Genomic DNA, 5767 nt, shown 5'->3' on the forward strand with positions numbered 1-5767 from the left:
TGTCTTTTGCAGAATGTCATATGAATGGAGTCATATGATATATAGAACCTTTTGGTTCCAGCTTCTTTCTACTTATGCTATTTCATTAAAAAAAAAAAAAAAAAACAAAAAAAAAAACGTTTCGGGCCAGGTGCTGTGGCTCACGCCTATAATCCTAACAGTTTGGGAGGCCGAGGTGGGTGGATCACCTGAGGTCAGAAGTTCAAGACCAGCCTGGCCATCATGGTGAAAACCCATCTTTTTATATATATATAAATAAAACCAGTTTCGGTTTCACCAGAATTCTTAATCACGTGTTTTATTTTTTTGAAGTAGTAAGCATAGCTAGTTAAAAGTCTACATGTGATGTCTTTGCTACTTGGGGTTGTGTGGGTCAATTTCTATTGCCTATTGTTTCTGCTAGTTTTCATTTGTGTTGATTTGTCTTCTTGAATGTCTGGTTCTCTTTCATATTATATATGCAAAAATGTTTATAAAAATACTTTGAAGCATAGGATAATGTTATTATTGTTATTTTTTTTTTTTAACAGAGATTAGCTTCTGGCAGGTTCATAGCACAAACATTCTCTTTCATACAGCTCGGGAATTGAGGTCTCCTGAGCCACACTGATGACTGAAGCCAGGCTGTAGCCCTCATGAGGGTTAATTTTCTTGTTTTCTCAAAGAAGGCAATCTTTTGGTATCCCCACCCGAAAGGTGACCCCCCCCCCACCCCGCCTCCTGGGTTCAAGCAATTCTCCTGCCTCAGGCTCCCAAGTAGCTGGGAATACCAGCACCTGCCACATGCCCGGCTAATTTTTGCATTTTTAGTAGAGATAGGATTTCACCATGTTGGCCAGGCTGGTCTCAAACTCTTGATCTCAAGTGATCTGTCTGTCTCGGCCTCCCAAGTGCTGGGATTACAGGTGTGAGCCACTGTGCCCGGCCCCAGCTAGTGTTTCTGTTCTTGGTGGGCCTTGAATTCTGCTTTTTGTCTCCTTAGCCCTACAAAAGATCTTTGTGTTTCTTTGTCACTCTTGCAGCAACAGCAGTCACCTGTAGACTAAAAGCAGTCCTAAACAAGGTCATTCTTTATAACCTTGTCAATCTTATATCTTTAGCAGATGTTTGGCCCCTGAGCTGACAGTCCACTGTAGACTTGGGGTGTGGGCTTATTCTTCACTCTGGGCCACTGAGACCCATTTCTGAGAGAGATCCATGAACTGAATCTGAAGGACATTCATGGGGTGTGTGCCAGATCCCTACTGACTCCAGTAAGGCTGGCACCATGTCTGAGAGCTGGAGCCAGCGAACGAGATCTAGGGTTTATTGGGAGACTTCATACCGGGCAGCCCAGTGGCAGCAGACTAGACAGGAAGATTGCTACCCTTTGTAAAAAGCAGATAGTTGATGTAGATTTTCATTTAGCACCCTCCACCTAGCAACCTCTATTTAACCCAGAACAAAGCGCTCCTAGCCCCTGTACAGTCTGCATTCCAAGGGCTGGGCCAGGGGTTTGGATGTCCTTCACAGATAAGGAGTGAGTCTACAAATTGGCCACTCCTGGATTCCCTAACTCAGAACTCTGCCAACACTCTTCTTAGACCATACCACCATGCTCAGGGTCAGCATCGGTGATGGCTGTCAGATGCCTCTGTCATACCCAGAGGTGGCCCACATACCCTGGTGCTCTGTCTGTGCTGCTGGTGTTTGTGTGCAGCACCCCAGAGGAGCTTGAGGGGGGTCCTGGCGTACCTGCTGACTCACCTCCTTTTTGACCTGCTTGCGGCCCCTCTCAGGGCTTCTTTTTTTTCCAGAAAATTTATTAATAATATATGAATGTTCAAATTAAAAAAAAATAAGTATTTCCACCATTTTATCATGTACGTTTTTGAATGGCATTATAGAATGCCATCTCAGGAGTTCAAAGTCAGGGTGACAGTGACAGATTCATTTCCTAAATGCTTGGAAGGGAAATGCAGAGGAGAATTCAAAGTCTTACCTTAAAGCCTTTGGATAGCGACATGCACACAGCATTCCAGAGCACGGCTAGGTTCTGCCCAGGGCCCTCTGCCCCCTCCTCCGTCACTGTCCTTTGCTGTTTGCCCTTCAGCCTGATGGGCCTAGGCACCCCTAAAAAGGTGGGTGCCTTGGCCACAGAGCACCTGCTGCATGGCGGACCAGAATAGCAACATGCATGCCAGGAATAACTATAAGCACGGACAGAGCAGGAAAGCGCCCTGAGTTTATTTCAGGAGCTTGGGGGAGGAGCCATAAAAGACTCAAATGAGCCCTCATCCCCAGACCATCAAAATCACTTTTAAAGCATTTTCCTCCAGGGGACGGGATTGGATTCCATCTTTCTTGGGTAGAAATTCTTCTCGTGGTGGCAGTGCTGAGGCTCTTAGAAAAGGATTTTTTAAAACATGGTACAAAAAAGAATCTAACCAGTGAAGTTGATTATTCTTAAGGAAGCTGCTTTTGAACATGATGTGTTTGCTATCTGTGGTGTTATGATAGATACAGGTTTTTGTCTGTGGCTCCTGGCTTGTAACTCCCGTAGCCTGTGTTAGGGTCTTTTGTTAAAACGTTGGGTGCTTTAGAAAAACAGAATGTCTCTCGTCTTCCGACCTTCTTTCACCTGCCCTAAGACAGGACTCTATTCCTCCTGCACCTTTCTGACTGTGGGTCTTCAGACCCTCTCCAGAGGGAGCCCTGCCCTATGCCTTAGGGGAAGGAATGGTGATGGCATGGAGCCGCCGCCAAAACCAAGAGGACTGGGTTCCGGAGCTTCCCGAGAGCTGAACACGTGGAGGTTCCTGGAGGGTGGTGCCCAGGGAGGGCATGGACGCCCTGCGCCCCTTCCCCTGATTTCACCCTACGATCTCTTCATCTGTCGTCTTTGTAGTATCCTTTTAATAAACTAGCAAACGTGTTTCTTACTGAGTTCTGTGAGCTGCTCCAACAAATTAATAGAACCCAAAGAGGGGGTTGAGGGAACTCTAACCTGAAGCTGGTTGGTCAGAAGTTCCAGAGGCCTGGACTTGCGCCTGGTGTCTGGGAGCAGGGCAGCCCTGAGGATGTGCCCCTCTTCCCAGGTAGACAGCATGGGAATTGAACTGGAGGACACCCAGCTGGTGTCTGCTGCCTGGTATGTGGGAGAAACCTCCACACTTTTGGTCACAGAAGTGTTCTGGGGTGATGGTTACGGTGGCGTGACAGCAGAGGAAAAACACGATTGAGTTTTTCCAAAACAGTATCATTGCTCATTTCTATTTTCCGGTAGGAAACTTATGGTTTGGGCGTGTCCCTCCAACTGCTTGCTGGTGACCAAGGAGAAGGAACCACTTGGCTTTATTTGATAATAAACAAAGCATTAAGCCTGACCTGTTGGGTGTAGCACAAGTAGGTTATGGATTTCAGATGATGAATTACTGATCAAAAATTGCAGTGAAATCTCGAACTACAAAATTAACTAACTGGTTAAGATACTAAATTTGAAAGGAGAGATAAATCCTTGTTTGGCTACAGGCAGCTTACATTTTTCTCCTGGGTGAAAAGAATAAAACATGAAAAACCCTGATGTGGACACAGCATGTGGCCAACCAGGGATCCCTTCTTCCAGGTGGTTGCTGTGCAGGTGTCCAGCTCTCACCTCACTGCTTAGGGCAATGCATTTTCTGCAAACGTGAGAACTCTGATAGCAGCTGTTCCTTGGACTGGCAGGAAATACTTACATGCCTAACTGGTTCCGACCCATGAACCAGCCTCTGAGGCTCCTGCTGGTCCTGGGAGGCCGACAGCAGACGGGCCTGGGCTCCTGCCTCTCCTGCAGAACTACTCCTTCCTTCCTGCTGCAGAAGTGCTCAGGCAAGGGCTGCTGAGCTCATCAGAGCAGGGGACATGTGGCTCAGACACCCTCATCCACCCCCCAGAAAGTTCCAGGATGAGTTATGGAAACCTGGAAAGTCAGAAACACAGAGCACAAATCTGGAACAGATGTGTGTCGGGACTTTGTCGAGACAGAGTCCATGGAAGAAAGTGAGATGGCACAGTGGGTGCCATCAGCGGCCTCGTGCTGCCCAGCTCTAAGTGCAGAGAGGCAGGAACAGACCTGGGTGCAGGAGGGCCATGCTGCCTCCTGCAGTGAAGCCTGGTGGGGGTGAGGACTGCTCTGGTCACATTTCCTTCCTTTCATGGCCCCTGCACTGTTTGTGACAAGAGGGTAGACATGGAGGGGCCTGGGAGGATGGTCCCCACCTAGCTCTGATGGCCGCAGGGCTGGCCAGTACCACCAGCTGCCGATGCACGGCCCCTCATCACTTCCAGCTTCCTGTCCCTCTGCGGGCATGTCCAGGACAAGTGCAGATTTAGGGACTTAGCCAAGCTACCCTGCAGCCTGGCTCAGCTCCTCCTTCCCTGCGTGACCCTGGGCAGATGATCTCATCCCCTCTGAGCCTTCGTCCACAAAGCTGCAATGGTGATTGTCCCCGTCAGGCCTGTGACAGTGGCCAGGCTGTGTCAGGACAGCCCTGGGCCCACTACAGGAGCCCCGAGCCCCAGGGGAAAGTGGCCACTGCCCTGGCTCTTACTGTCCCTATTCCTTCTTGATTGTCCCTGTTCCTTCTTGTCACAGCAGCTCCTATGCTAAATTTCCTGCCTTCTGTACCACTAAGGGAGGACACTGGGCTGTGTTATTCCTGGGCACATCTACAACACTTAGTGAGCCCAGCACAAAGCAGTGCCCAGGTGTTTGTGGAAGGAGTCCATGTCCTATCTGCTGGGATTCCTCTTTGTCCCTTTCTCTGAGTAGATTAGGGCCCCTCACCTCCCTGAGAAATTTTCCTTCCTGGGCTGTCCCTGCCTAGTGCAGAGCTCAGCCCTACTGCTTTGTGGAGCTTCTCCCAGGGTACTCCCAGACACTCCCTGGGAATTGCATGGCAGGGAGTCACCTCCGTTCTCTGGGCCAAGGGCATGCCTGGGCTGAGGCTGCTTGCCCAGCTCATCTGAATGCAGAGGAAGACTTCTCTTTGCACCGAGGGGAAGGGTGCTAATCACACCATTGACTGAGTCTTCAGGGGCACTGGGGCATATCAAGATCCTGGCATCCAGGAACCAAACACCTGAGGGAGGAGAGGAGGCACGGGTGAGGCTGAGCAGGACAGAGGGCAGAATGTGAGCTCAGCCTCCAAGAGGAAGGGAGCAGCAGTAGGGAGTAATGAGACGGGAGGCTCCTGGGAGGAGGGACACATGGCCCATGCCTGTGCAAACACACCATCGGGCATGGCAGGATTCTGTGCTCCGTGCATGTGCCTAGCTCAGATGTGTAAAACCCTGTGTGCAAGGAACAGAGTGCCACTGGGCTGCCACAGGTATGGCTGTGGGGACTATTGCATGTGCTACAGGTACGGCTGTGGGGACTATTGCATGTGCACCAGGAAAATGGACCTGTATGCTCCTGTCCCAGGTAACTGAATCCATTTGCTATCAGAATGGAAAACCATTCAACCTGTTGGGATCACTGGCAATTTCTCATCCTGTGACTCAGTGATTTTACTCTATGTGTGTTTTTTTTTTTTTTGAAACAAAGTCTCACTTTGTAGCCCAAGCTGGAGTGCAGTAGCGCTCACTGCAACTTCTGCCTCTGGGGCTCAAACGATTCTTGTGCCTCAGCCTCCTGAGTAGATGGGATTACAGGCGCCAGCCACCATGCCTGGCTAATTTTTTGTATTTTAGTAGAGATGGGGTTTCACTGTGTTGCCCAGAGTGGTCTCGAACTCCTGAGCTC

At 49.5% G+C, this 5767-nt stretch overlaps 1 long non-coding RNA gene across 1 annotated transcript; it reads left to right on the forward strand.

Moving 5' to 3' along the window:
• The first annotated feature begins 819 nt into the window (after nucleotides 1–819).
• Nucleotides 820–5561, forward strand: LOC116537679. Its single transcript, XR_004263257.1, has 2 exons — nucleotides 820–5351; nucleotides 5385–5561. It is a non-coding gene; the product is annotated as an uncharacterized LOC116537679 (long non-coding RNA).
• The last annotated feature ends 206 nt before the right edge of the window (nucleotides 5562–5767 follow it).

This window comes from Sapajus apella, unplaced genomic scaffold (assembly GCF_009761245.1).
Source record: "Sapajus apella isolate SASKATOON/1434 unplaced genomic scaffold, GSC_monkey_1.0 scaffold113, whole genome shotgun sequence".
Classification (NCBI taxonomy): domain Eukaryota; kingdom Metazoa; phylum Chordata; class Mammalia; order Primates; family Cebidae; genus Sapajus; species Sapajus apella.